This window comes from Apium graveolens, chromosome 3 (assembly GCF_009905375.1).
Source record: "Apium graveolens cultivar Ventura chromosome 3, ASM990537v1, whole genome shotgun sequence".
NCBI classification, from domain to species: Eukaryota; Viridiplantae; Streptophyta; class Magnoliopsida; order Apiales; family Apiaceae; genus Apium; species Apium graveolens.
The window spans coordinates 131141580-131157408 of NC_133649.1; positions in this window are offsets into that span (position 1 = coordinate 131141580).

Consider the following 15829-nt stretch of genomic DNA (forward strand, 5'->3'; position numbering starts at 1 on the left):
AAGAAAATAATAACTAAACTAATTATATTAAAACAGAGTACGTCACAAGAATAAATAAGTTCAAAGCAAGAAAACTAGCATCCAACGTTACAACGAAACAAGAATCACAAGAAGATATGCTTCCTCTTCGTTGCGGTGTGCTAAATTGGTCTTCTTCCTTATCTCCTTCGCTTCTTGCGTAAACACAATCTTCTTTTTTCCATCCTTGTGAAAACGTCTCAAATCTACTTATATAATAGTCCCATAAAACTCAGATTACATAGAAGTGGAAACCCAACAGAAGTAGAAGTCCTAAAATAATCTGTCTTTCTTCCCGACCCTGCGCGGCCGCTCAGCATAGCTGAGCGGGCGCTCAGCTTGCTGCGCGGCCGCTCAGCAATGCTGAGCGGGCGCTCAGACCTCTACTGGAAAAAAATGATTTTGCTCCGTTTCTTCGCCGTAATCTGCCCGTTTCTTTCCTCTCGCAACGGTGAACACATGCCAAGGCTTATTCTTGATGATTCCTCCCCCGAAATGCAACTAAAACCCTGAAATGCATAAACACTAGAAAAACGCATCAAATACACAAAATACTTGATTTCAAGACACCAATTTAAGCCATTTTAAGACGTTCTAAGTGGTATAAAATGCCACTTATCATCTCTCACTAAGGAAAATGCAAAAATTAAAGAAAATAATTTGTTTTTAAGTGAGAGGAATAATGTGCTAGAGTCTCAGTTTATTGAATTTGAGAAATTGAGAATTGAGTGTAAGATTGCTAAGGATGAATTAACTAAGTATTTGAAGAAAAAAGAGATTTTAAAGAAGCAGTTTGAATGAGAACAGGAAGTGATTAAGGCATGGAAATCATCTAGAGATGTCCATGCTTAAATCACTAAAGTTCAAGGTACTGAGTCCTTTTGTGATGCAGCCTGGAAGAAGAGTAAATAGAAGCTTGAGTCCAATTTGGTTGAAGGATTTTTTATAGATATGGACTCGACAGATGATGAAAATCATCTGTCGGATAATCAAAAGGATTATCCGTCGAGTGACAAAGAGCCACATCCGTCAGCTGTAAGTAAACCAGTTAGCAAAGCTAAGCTAGCCAAGTTGAATGAGAAATATGGATCAGTTTCTAAGAACTTTATTCTAGGAGAATCAGGTCAAGTTAGGAAGGAAAAGAAAGTTAAAGTTGGTCATCTCTCTATGAAGCAATTGAATGACAGATTAGAAAAGATTGAGGTTAAAATAAAAGCTAAAAAGAAAAACAATAGAAATGGAAAAGTAGGAATTAACAAACATAACAACTACACACCTGATAAATATGCACCAAGATGTGTTAAGTGTGGTAGTGTTAATCATTTATCTGTTATTTGCAAACTTTCCATGCCTACTCCTATGTCTGCACCCTCTTCTTTTCCCAACATGACTGCCATGCTTATCATGCCTATGAATGCTATGCCTGCTCAGAATATGAATGCACAATTTTCTAATATGCCATTTGCACCTAATCCTTATTAATGCTGCATTTAGTATGTCTCAAATGCCATTTAGCATGCCTTACTGGAATAACAAGTTTGCAAATAGCATGCCTTTTCCTGTTAATCAAAATGTACATGATAATTCTGTTTTAATGACTGGTTTCAAAGGTCTAACTCAGATGACTAAGGATGAATTAGAAATTCCCAAGTCAAATGAGATTAAACCTAAGAAACCAAAAAAAGAAAGCTAACAAGGCAGGACCCAAGGAAACTTGGGTACCAAAATCAACTTGATTTGATTTTGATGTGTGCAGAGAAACAGAAAGAATCTTTGGTATTTGGATAGTGGTTGCTCAAGGCACATGACTGGAGATTCTACCCTGCTCACTGAGTTCAAGGAAAGAACTGGCCCAAGTATCACTTTTGGAGATGACAGCAAGGGTTATACTGTTGGATATGGCTTGATTTCAAAAGATAATGTCATCATTGAAGAAGTTGCCCTAGTGGATGGTCTCAAGAATAATTTGTTGAGTATCAGCCAGCTTTGTGATAAGGGCAACTCAGTTACTTTTAATTCAGAAGTCTGTGTTGTGATAAACAAAAGGAGAAACAAAGTGGTTCTTACTGGAGTGAGAAAAGGAAATGTGTACTTAGCTGATTTCAACTCATCAATTGCAGAATCAGTAACTTGTCTTCTCAGTAAAGCAAGTCAAGATGAAAGTTGGCTTTGACACAAGAAGCTGTCCCATCTAAACTTCAAGACCATGAATGAACTTGTCAAGAAAGATCTGGTTAGAGGTATTCCTCAAGTGGAGTTTAATTAGGATGGATTGTGTGATGCCTGCCAGAAAGGAAAGCAAATCAAAGCATCATTCAGAAAGAAGCTTGATTCAACAATTGAAGAACCTTTACAATTGTTACACATGGATTTGTTTGGACCAGTCAATATGTTGTCCATCTCAAGAAGAAGATTTTGCCTGGTAATTATGGATGATTTCTCAAAGTTCTCTTGGACATATTTCCTAAACTCTAAAGATGAAGCTAGTGAAATCATCATCAATCACATAAGACAAGTCAACAATCATCCTAACTTTAAAGTAAGAAGAATCAAGAGTGACAATGGAACTGAGTTCAAGAATTCTGTGATGAGATCATTTTGTGAAGAGAATGGGATTATGCATGAGTTTTCTGCAGCAAAAACTCCACAACAAAATGGAGTAGTGGAAAAAAAGAACATATCTCTTATTGAAGCTGCAAGGACAATGCTTGAAGAATCAAAGTTGCCAACATATTTTTGGGCTGAAGCTGTGGATACTGCCTGCTACACTCAGAATATCTCTTTGGTTAATCAAGCAAAGTGCATGACACCCTACCAATTGTTCAAACATAGGAATCCAACTTTAAATTTTTTTCATGTCTTTGGTTGTAAATGTTACATCTTAAGGAATCAAACTGATCAACACGGAAAGTTTGATGCTAAAGCAGATGAAGGAATTTTTGTTGGATATGTTGTGGGAAAAGCATATAGAGTCTATAATCTAAGAACCAATTTTGTTATGGAATTAGTACATGTTATGTTTGATGGTAAAAAGATGGAAGGACTGTAAGATGGAGATTTCCATGAAAGCCTCAAGTTTGATAATGTAGATATGGTTAGTGATGACAGTGATGATGAAAGTGATCAAGAAACAGTGACTAAGAATAATGCAGAAAAATCTACAACTAATAAAGAACATAATTCAACATCTGTCGAGTTACAAAATGCTTCATCAGTTGGGAGACAATCTGCTTTATCCGTCGGGAGATAATCAACTTCATCCGTCGAGATACAAAGTGCATCATCCATCGGAACAATGAGAAAAACTGAAAGTTAGAATGGATCACCTACAGAAAGTTCCCCTTTCTCAAATCAAAGATTCACAAACTCAGGGGGAGTTTCTCATAATCAAAACTCAGTCACACATCAAGACAACAATGAGGCCTCTTCATCTAGAGCTAATGTACCTCAACAAAGAAAATGGACTAGAGATCACCCTTTTGAGCTCATCGTTGGTGATATATCTTCTAGAGTTCAAACAAGTAAAGCAACTCAAGAAGAATGTCTATATAGTAATTTCCTCTCTAAGGAAGAACCAAAGAAGGTAGAAGAAGCTTTGTTGGATCCTGATTGGATTTTATCTATGCAGGAGGAGCTAAACCAATTTGAAAGGAACAAGGTATGGAAGCTGGTACCCAAACCTAAAGGAAAGAATCCAATTGACACCAAGTGGGTATTTAGAAATAAGATGGATGAAAATGGCATAGTGATCAGGAACAAAGCTAGATTGGTTACTAAGGGCTACTGTCAACAAGAAGGAATTGATTTTGATGAAACTTTTGCTCCTGTTACAAGACTTGAACCCATCAGAATTTTCTTAGCCTATGCAGCACATGCCAATTTCAAGGTCTATCAAATAAATGTCAAAAGTGTCTTTCTGAATGGAGATTTGGAGGAGGAAGTCTATGTCAGTCAACCTCCTGGTTTTGAAGATTCAAAATTTCCAGAATATGTCTACTATCTCTTGAAAGCACTTTATGGACTGAAGCAAGCACCTAGAGCCTGGTATGACACTTTATCAAATTTTCTTTTGGAAAATCACTTCACAAGAGGTACTGTTGAAAAAAATTAATTCTTAAGAAATGTTGATGGCTCTAGCATACTTATTCAAATTTATGTAGATGATATTATATTTGGCTCTACAGATGAAAAACTTTGCAAAAAGTTTGCCAAATTAATGCAAAGTAAGTATGAAATGAGCATGATGGGAGAACTAACTTACTTTCTTGGTCTACAAGTTAAGCAAGTTAGTGATGGAATATTCATTAGTCAAACTAAATATATTCATGATCTTTTAAAGAAGTTTGATCTAATAGATTGCACATCTGCAAAAACTCTCATGGCCACTGCAACTAAACTTGAATTAAATACTATTGAAAAGTCTATGGATATATCAAGCTATAGGGGCATGGTTGACTCACTTCTGTACTTAACAGCTAGTAGGCCAGATATAATGTTTGCTACTTGTCTTTGTACTAGATTTCAGGCTGATCCTAGAGAATCTCACTTAGTAGCTATAAAGAGAATTTTCAGATATCTCAAGGGAACACCAAAACTTGGCATTTGGTACCCTAGAGATTCTGGTTTTGATCTAACTGGCTATTCAGATGCAGATTATACAGGTTATAAAATAGACAGAAAAAGTACAACAGGAACCTGTCAATTTCTAAGGAACAAGCTTGTGTCCTGGTTCAGTAAAAAGCAAAATTTAGTTTCTACTTCTACAGCTGAAGCTAAATATATTGCTGCTGGTAGTTGCTGTGCACAGATTTTGTGGATGAAAAAACATTTGTTGGACTATGGTCTACAAGTGGACAAAATTCCCATTTTCTGTGATAAAACAAGTGCAATTGCCATCACTGAAAATCTAGTACAACATTCAATAACAACGAACATAGACATCAAGTACCACTTCATTAGGGAACTTATGATGAATGGTACTGTGGAACTTCATTTTGTTCCAAGTGAAAAGCAGCTTGCAGATATCTTTACCAAGCCACTTGATGAATCCACCTTTTTAAGGTTGGTAAATGAGTTAGGTATGCTTAATTATTCTTGAATTATTTCAGATATTTTCGCTAGTTATAATACATCCAGAAACTTAATTGATTTTTCTATTTTGGATGGAATTTTGGCTAAGTCAAAATTTCCATCCCGACGGATGCTCATTATTGTTAGGGCAAAAACACGCGCTAATATTCACGCAAGTATATGCGTTCGCAAGTAGTATAAGATATAAATCAGATTCGTTCCCACAGAGACTGGTTTAGGTTAAGTTCAATTTATGCACCTATGCAACAATATATGGTTATCGCTCAATGCTAAGACAAATAACAAATTGGGTTTTTATGAAACTAAGAGATTATACTAAATAACATTAACTAAGAGAATTGCGGTTGAATTACTATATATGACAAACATGAGATTCTAACTTCATTAAATACTTCATTCAATAGCCTTATTTTTCTTAACCTTAGCATGTAATGGTGATGACACTAATCAGATAACATGAAACTGATAAACGCCAGCTTTCGTTGCACGAGTACCATTCTACCAGACATCCACAAAAGAGATAGAAGCTGAATAGGCACCAATTATATTGAGACCCTATATGTCTATAGAATTTGACAACATAACGGTTTAAGCACAAGTTATCCATAATGATTACATAGGGCAAGTAAAACGGTTAGAGTTACCTACTAATCATGCATAGAATACATGAACCTATGCTAGCATGGCAAGTTCTAAACCTCTATATTCGATGTCGCTTCAATAGAGATTAACACGCTATCTTATATGTTAGCTATGCACATACGATGAATAGGCACAACCAGTACTAGAATATCAATCAATCACCACACACCAAGATATCGAAACAAATTAATTATTGAAATCCATAAGTAAATCCGCTAGAATCCCATGACAACGATTAGCCCATAATTGAACTCATCGTCACCATGGGTTCCAATGAAAGCATGGTATAAAATAAGGTCTTAATAAACTGAATAATAATTAAAGTACGAATAAACGAAATCTAGGTTCAATAAGAACGAAAACGAGAATCCAAAGTTACAACTAATTCAAAAAAATCACAAGTTGAAAACAAAATCTTCTTTTTCGGAGTTGTTTTGTGCTTCCAGGTCTTCTCCTTGGTATCTCAATCTTCCCGGATAATGAAAACCCTTTTTTTAAGTATATATAAGCCCATATTGGACCTGGACCCTTAAAATCGTCAAATTCCACTCAAAAAAAGCTTTTTCAGGGAAATCAGCCGCGCATCAGCGCGCGGCCGCGCCGCACACCAGGCGGGCGCCTGATGCCTGTTTGGAAAAATTCTGATGAATCTTGTTTTGGCCATAACTTGAGTTCTACTCGTCAGAATTAGGCGATTCAACTGCCCACGCGAAGCTAACAAGATTCTCTACAACTTGACAATGACCTTAGATTCCAAACTGATCACTTTTCATCATATTTCCTTTAAAAGCTCATTTCTTCCTTTAACTGATACATGAAATGCCATAACACAAAAACACATCAAAATACCAACAACTTGAGTCCAAAACACCAATTTAACTTGTAATAAAGCGTTTTAAGTGGATATAAAATCCACTTATCAATTATCCATCGAGTTTGATCATCCGTCGGAATGTTATTTATTAATAAAAATTAATTACTTTTCTAGATTATTTTACAACCCGGCGGATAATTGCTCTATTCTCATCCGTCGAATTATCTCAATCTTAGCCGTTAAAACTCTGAACATTACCCATCGGGTATACTTATAGTTTGTAAGTATAACACGACGGATAAATGACAGAATTTTGACAGTTTATTTATTTTTAAACGGCTATTTTGGGCTATTTTGATTGGTTACTTTATTTCACTTTATTATTTTTGACAGTTTATTTCTGAGATAGTATAAAAGCAGAATTCATTTTTATTCTATTCTTTTATCATTCTCAAATCAATTGATCTAACTCCTTTCTTCTCAAAAACAAATACTCTTTTTGCAAATTTCCATATCTTAACAATGGCATCAGTAGTCAAAATAATGTCCTAGTCTGGATTCATCTATGAAAAGAACAACTTCGTAGCTCTTGTGAACAAGGAGATTCCACAATCTGGAGACTTTCACAAAATGATGGACTTTGTGAAGAGCTGCAAACTCAGTTATGCTATGCTGGAGTCACCCACAATCTACTGTGAAGTTGTGGAGGAGATATGGACAACTGCTGTGTACCAATCTTTTGACAAGATCATAACTTTCTCTCTTAAAGGTAAACAGTTCTGCATTAATAGTGACATTATTAAAGCATGCTTTAAAATTCCAGATAACACTACTACTGTTCCATACACTGATGATAATTTAGTTACCATGCTAAATTCTATGGGCTATGCGCTTTCAACTACTAAGTTAAGTGAGATTAGGAGGCTAGGTCTTAGAAAGGAATGGAGCTATCTGTGTGATGTGGTAACTAAGGTATTTTATGGTCAAGTGAGTAATTTTGATTCTTTTAACATTTCCATGCTTTATATGCTAGTTACTGATAAGTACTTTAACTTCAGTGACTTGATCATGTTTGATTTAGGTTATAAGTTAGGGGAACTTAATAAGAGAGGTAAAAGTATCTATTATGCTAGATTCTTTATGATGCTTGCTAACCATCTTATTGAGAACATTATTGTTGAGAACCCAACCAACAAACTGAATTGTTGGGTTCAAGAAAGGAGAATTATTGCAGATCTCAATAGAGCAAGTCACCACAAAGAGTTGCCCCTCTTCTACTTTCCAATTATGGAGGGCCCTCAGGTAAGTGAGGTAAGCACCACTATCTCCACTCTCCCAACCTCACAAATTGTTGTGCCTTCAAGTGTAGTTATGGCATCTGTGTCAATGACCCAATATATGCCTACCCAAGCTACCAAATCAACAACTTCCAAACCCAAAATAAAGAAAGCCCCATCTGGTTTCTTTCAAAAGAAACCAGTTGCAAAAACTACCAAACACAAAGAGGGGAGTATGACGGAGAGTGAGTTAGGTGAGGGACAGGGTGAAAATAAAAGAAACCCTAAGGATAAGGCTGGTGAGATTAGTGTACCTAAACCTAGCCACACCACAGTTTCCCAACAAATTGTGGTTGTTAATAAGGAAATCCGCTCAATTCTAGTTTCATCCTCCCAAAAGGATGTTACTATTGAAATAATCTCCCAACCAGGAGCATAGGCCAAGAGGGTTAGGGACACAAGCTCACCACAAACTTATGCCAGAAAGAAAAGATCTAAAACTCTTGGGGTCTGGGGATGCACATAGAACACACACAGTGCAAACTGGAGCTAAAGACTCAGTCACTGCACCATCTCAAAGTCAGCTTGATGTGGCTCCAATAAATGTGAAGTCACAACCAAAATCATTAATCATTGAAGCACCCGAAACACCAAATTCACCTACACAGTCACTGGATGTAGACATGATTAATACATCACTTCCAAATTCTCCATCTTTAAATCTCTTGGAGAAGCCAAAAATCCAAACAAGTGAGCATCATCTTTTAGATGATTTGTTGGCTCACTTGTCAATTCTTTCTGAGTCTATTGAGACATCTATGTTCAAATTTTCATCAATCTGCATAGAGTCTACAATAGTCTCCGCTCCAAACTCATTCATTTCTTCTATCCTGGTAGATATTATTCATCCGTCGAGTAGTGATTGTATCCCGACGGATGTGCCTAACAACAGTCATCCATCAGCTAGCCAAACTACTATCCCGATGGATTGTTTCTCATCCGTCGGTTCTCTCTTCACAACTTCAAATTCCAACAATTGTCACAAGTGCAGATGACCTAGTAGTAGTACAATCACTCTTAGGACTGAGGGCATGGACTGAATTGAGTGAGAGGCTGGGTTGCTCCTAGGCAAAAGGAGAAGAAATGAGTGAACCAATGCAGACCATTTCTTCAGGTCTGGAAAAAGTGAGTGAGGGGAGTCCCACCTTAGATGGTGAAGGTGAGGGTGTGAGGGTGGGAATCCAAGGGAAGCCCTTGATGCAAGAACAGAGAGATCATGAGAGAAATGCAGGTACAAGAGAAATAAGGTTGGACATCATTATTAGTGAGTCAATGAATGCCAATGATGTAGATAGAGAGAAACTATTTCAGCATGATCAAGTTGTCATAGATTCCATCTCTTTGGATGCTGAGGTATTTACTCATCATATTCTAGCATATCAACTTTTGGCTGGACAGGGCAATGAAAATGTAGAAAAGATGCTGAACTTGGTGCATACTACTCAGTCAATGCAAAGAGCTAAGGATGCCATCACAGCCATGCCACCTAGAGTTGGTGATGATGTTGACTGTGATACTGGTGAGTCTGCAGATTTCTTTGGAGATGATGGTTATAGTGAAGAGCTCATGGACATAGGGGGAGAAGCCGGCCCTAGCTCTAGATCAAACATTCCTTCTTGGGTGTTCTCTAAAGAATGTGATGAGCATCATTTTAAGACAACTCTTTTTCACATCATCCATCAGACACACAATGCTCTTCAGGACACTACCAATGCTAGCACCAAGAAGCTTCTACAGGCACATCTTGACTCACTACAACTCCATCAAATCCAAGTTCTTCAACATAACAAAGATGTCACTTCCATCAAGACAGAGATTGACCAAGTAAAGAAAGATGTCTCTGAAAGATTGGATGCTAAAATTCCAGATGCAACAATGCTTGACATTAAAAGATAGCTAAGGAAGAATTTTGATCTTGCCACTAAAGTGGATTCCTTATATACAAAGCTGACTGTAATGGAAGCCTCTCTAACAACTATTCATCTTTATCAAGCACAACAAACTCAGTTACTGCAAAAGCTGGTGGCTGCACAAACCTCCACCTCCACTCTACTTGATGATAACAAAAAGGAGGAGAAATAATTAACAATTCAAGTCAGTCAAGCAGAGCCAACCAGTGAGAGGGAGCATGTGATAAATGTTCAGATCAGTCAAGTAATTGTTCCAGAAATTACTCTGTTAAAGCCACCAGTATTGGAAAGCATTGATGATCCAAATAGCATCTGCTAAACTTGATTCAAAGACAAATCCAAAGATGCTTGATGTTGCAGCTGTTGAGAAGGAACTAGATGAGAAATGGAAGAAGATTGATGCAACTATTCACGAGAAATTTGGTCAGCTACAGAATTCAGACAAGACTTTTCATCACCACTTTCAAGTCAAACAACTCTCAGTGCATGAAATGAATCTGGGCAACTTGGAAAAGGCCAAACATAATGCATCAAATCTTCAAAAACAAATATAATCTTGAAGCCTAAAAGAAACTACTCATAGTTCTCAGATAAAAATCATGTGGATATTGTGTTTGAGAAACCTAGGCCAGATGAGAAAAAGCTGTTGGCTAGGTCAATTGTATTTTACAAAGATCCAACTGATTCAGCACTTAAAAGAAGGATTGCCAAAATCTACAGAAATGGTAAGGAGATCTGTGTGGTGGCTGGACACCCTCAGTTTGTAGAAGCTAAGTAGGAAAGAATCAAGCAAGAAAAGAAGCAGGTTGCCTTAGATGCTAAGAAGCTCAAACAAAAGAAGGAGCAAGCTGCTATCTTGGCCAAATTCCAAGCTGTGAAGACTACAACTGAGATCTCTGCACAACCATCTATGATTGTTGAACCTCAAGATCAGAAAATGCAACAGGAACCATAACAAAAAAGAAGATTCAGATACAAGCTCCATTCCAAAAGAAAATTGGACTTTAGTGATGAGGAATGGAAGACTACATTCCCAAAAAGTCTACAACTTCAACTCAGACATCCAAGCCCTCAGTGGTACATGAAAAAATCAAGGTGGATCCAACTAAGAATTTTCATGGTGAGCCTATTATTCCCAAGGATGAGCCATTAGACTGGGAAAGTCTGCCAATTTCTGAGTTCAACTTACCTATCTTCAACAAGCCAAAGAAGACAAAGATAAGAGCTACCAAAAAAAGCAAGCCTGTAACTCTCAGAACCAAGACCCTAACCAAATCTAAATCTGCAGTCAACAAGGAAGATCTGTTATACATCTGTGACATCAAGAAGTTTTCAGATTTAAACCTCTACTTGGATGAACTGGTAGAAGTAAGAGGAATTGATGCTCACAGACATCTTCCTGAAATATTGGTGTTTAAGTACAAGGCAGGGAAAGAAATCATATGGCCTCTTCACAGGATTCTAGAAGAAAGCCAATCTATACTAATAAAGATCTACTCATCTTTCAAAAAGAACTTTGGATTCAATGTGACTGCAAGGAGATTGGTTCTGAAGAAGATTGAAGAGCTAAGGAGTAATAAAGCCAAATATACACTTCCAAAAACTCTATCAAATCCTTTTACTGGGAAAAAAGTGCATTTGAGGCCTTATTGACTGGTGAAATTCATGGATGATAAGGGAGTTAGAAGATTCTTCAGACTGGATGACCAATTGAGTATCTCTAGCAATGAGACTCTATTGGAAATGCAAGAAAAGCTGGATTTGTCTGAAGCTGATGAATTTGAATTCCACAGACAACTCCAGAATAAAATAGAGGAAAACAACAGAAAGCTTGGGAAGAAATTCAGACAATCAAGGAAATAAAAATATCTACTCAGACTAGAGGAGCACCTTGATAATGATTGTGAGAACTCTTTGTACATTTTGATTTATTAAATTTTCAATAAATTTTGTAGCACTTATCAGTTTTATCTACTATTTTTTAAACTTTATTTTTAGGGTGTTTTGTTATCATCAAGTTTCTATTAATTTATGGCTACAATTCCAGTAGACATAAATTGGGGGAGATTGTTAGGAATATGTTGTGAACTTGATGATAAGTTAACAAAACACCTTATTATATTTAACTTAGTGAATTTTGTAGCACTCGACGGATGATCAAATATAGTCCCGACGGATGAACTTTATAGTCTCGACGGATGACAAACTGACATCCATCGAGTGAGTAGCTTATGTAACAAATAAGAACCGTAACACATTTCTGCAAGCAACATTGTGTAGATTCTGTAGGAGTATATGAGTCATGTTGACTACTAGTGGATATACAGAATAGGGTGACTAATTCTAAATATAAGATGTCTTGTAATTCTGTATAAATGAAATGGAGTCAAGTGATATAAAAGGCTCCCGAAGGATGGTTCACAAAGACTCCTGACGGATGATAAATAAAGCTCCTGATGGATGACAAGCATAGTCCCGATGGATGATCAAGTTTAAATAGCTGTTGACAGTGACAACACAGTCACATGTGTTGGATGTTTGCAAAAGGAATGTGGCAGCCTGTTAAGCAGGAATTTGATAACAAAGAAGCATTATCATTTTCATGCAATTGTGAAGATATTCAAAGATGCTGGAATTGAGTAGTGAAGCAACATGGAGTTAGCCTAGATATGTTTTGTTTTATTATATTGTCTTATTTTTATGTAAACTTGGTGATATATAAACCAAGTGTAGCAAGTAGAACAATTAACTAAGCAAGTCTATTTTCAGAGAAACATATCAAGCTATATTCTGTAAGCATTTCTTTGTAGTTTAGTTGTTCAAATTTGTAAGCAGCTGTGAGCTATTCAAAGCTTCACAGGGTTCTCATTTGATATATATATATATGGTGAATACATTCAAATCCACCAGAAAGTTTTAAAAGCATATGTTTTTATTACTTAGTATTTTGATTTCTATCACTCTTTTATTCCGCACAATTGCTAATCAAACACTGTTATATTTATCAAGTTAGAACTTTCTTTAAATTTAAAAAAGTAGCCAGAATTACATTCAACCCACCTTCTGTAATTCTTGTTGTATTGTTAGGGAATAACAATTTTTATTATATAGATAGCATAACAAGAATTAAATTAAATAGTACAATATATAATAATTTTAACCTTTTTTCAAATAATTGAAAATAGCTATACAATATTTTCAACATTAATTTTTTTTATAAATTTATTATTGCTAATTTTAAATATATTTTTTTTCAAAATATTGAATTCTATAATTTTCTAGTTTCTTAATGATATTCAACTTGCTGAGCATTAATGATCTAACATCATAACACACGTTTATATCATGTAGTATATTATTTTAGTTTTAAAATTATTGGAAACATAAAACCTGAACCATTAGATTGAATTGTAATATAAAGTTAGGATTTTGGACTCCAGAACTCCACAAAAAATAGGGATTTTATGTATATAATTACTTATAATAACCATATCAAATTGAATAATATAAAATTTAGGATTTGTCTCACAAAATTTTGAATATAAATATATCTTTAATTAAATAATACAATAAATAAACTAATTTTTATGAAGAAACATCAAATGTCGTATCATTTTTTAAATAACATGTTAATGAAAATTATTAACTTTATAGTTGTAGTTTAATTTTTTCTAAAGAGAATGAAAAATAAGACTTTAGGAGCACCTCTTTATAAATTCACCATCATTGAATAAAATTTAAACCTATTTTTTTAAAGTTAAATATTAATAAATAAACCGATTTAGTATATTTTGGTAGTTTTAACGGAGTTTGTGACATCTCATGTCAAATTTTGAATATATATTTAAATATTTGGTTAAGTTCCAGATGTAATAATGTAAAATCAGCCAGTTAGTAATTTTTATACATAATATCAATTGATTTTTCATATAAAGATCTCAAAAAATATTAATTTTTATTAATATAAGATATTATAAAATTTATCCTTATTGGTAAGATATTCTCGTTGAGCTCATAATTTAAATTAATTAAACCTAGATAGTAATGATGTATTTTTGGCTGAGTCATATACTCAAATTTCAAGTATTTTTTCAAAATGGGTAAAATTATAATTTTGAAGCTAGTAATTTTGATACATATTACCAATTGACTTGATTCTATAAAGATCTCAAAGATATTAATTTTTACCAACATAAGATATCACAAAACTTTTCTTTGTTGGTAAGATTTTATAGTCGAACTCGTAATTTAAATTATACCTAGGTAGTGACTTGGTATTTACGGCCAGGTCATTTAGTCAAATTTCGAGTATTTTTTAAAAAATGGGTCTGATTTTGAATTCGAAATGAATCAAAATACGCTAATTCTAACATATCTAAATATGTAGTACACATATATTATTTATATAAGTGTATCTCTTTTCAACATATAAAAAATTTAATTATATGTACAATTTTTTTATTAAAAATATATATTAAAAATGTACGAGACATACTTTTTAAATTAAAAATTATTTAATAAATAAGGGAATGATCCGTTTATGTACTATGCTTAACTTTATATCTCAAATTCAATTATTTAAAACTAACTCTACAAATATTTTAGTAATTATATCTGAAGTTAAATAAATTATCGCTATTTACGACACTCACATATTATATGTATGATAAAAAACTTAATTAACAGTGTGGTGTAGTGGTAAGGTGATGTGCTTGTAAATGTAAAGACTCGGGTTCAATTTCTTCCAACAACCTTTTTTATATAAATTTAAAGTACAGGAGTAAATTAGTCATTTCAATGAGACTTTTTAATCTCATGAATATTATAACCATGTTCTCTTATCTATTATACTAGCATAATAACCCGTGCGAGGCACGAGTTATTTTCTAGAGTTTTTTATGCATGCAATTATAATATTTTTAGTTATATTCTTATTTGTAAATGTTGTATAATGTCTAACTATTTATCTATGTATCATTTTCATACAAGACATTACTAAATTACACAACATTTCCAATATAGCTCATTAAGAAAAATATATATTCGTGTTTGTGTTGTATAATTGTATTTAATGAATGAATATAAACAGGGTAGTCAGTGTACGTTTGAAATGAAACAAATAAATTTAATATATAGAATGTCGTTGGTATGTTTACAGACAAAAAGTTAAAAACTAACATATATGTTAAATACAGAGTAGACCAAAAATTCTGAGTTTTATTTAAATAAATTATATAACTGGTCTATATTATTACTGAATTCTCTACTAACTTACAATTAACTTACTCAATTTAAAAAGATAAAAAATGAATAACTAAATTTAGAATTACTTGCAATCATAATATAAAATAATATAAAATTTACACTACTGTTAATATAAAAGTTAATTTTAATGAAAAATGTTAGTTTTTGAAATTTAACGTATGTATTTTTGGAAAAATGTTAGTTTTTTTACACTACTCTTAACAAAATAAGATTAAGTTATATATGTCTATGTTAGCATGTGAATTATCGTATGTTACATTTCTTAGGAAATTACGATGGTTTCAATTATTTATATGCTAAATATCTGATTTATGTACATGTATAATCATTATTAATATCTAGTGAGGCAATTGATTACTTAAATAACATGTATTTATAATTATTCAAAAATTAAAATTATGTAATAAATAAATTGCAATAATTTATATATGGTATTCACATTATCACTAACAAATAATCCATATCAGTTTTTATGCGACCGAGTATCATTCATGTAACATAAAAATAAATTATATATTGTAAGACTTATTATTGATGTTCATGATTTTTTTCAAGAATTTGAAGGAAAATTTGTAATTATATTGTTATTTAAACTATTTTTAAGTTTATTTCACTACAACTATAATATTTCTTCATATAATAATTTGATAATATTGTATACTATTCTCCTAAAATTAAATATTTTTTAATTTGATAAAGTTTTATAAATATTAGTTGAACTGGTTAATTCCTTCAAATTATTGAACAATATA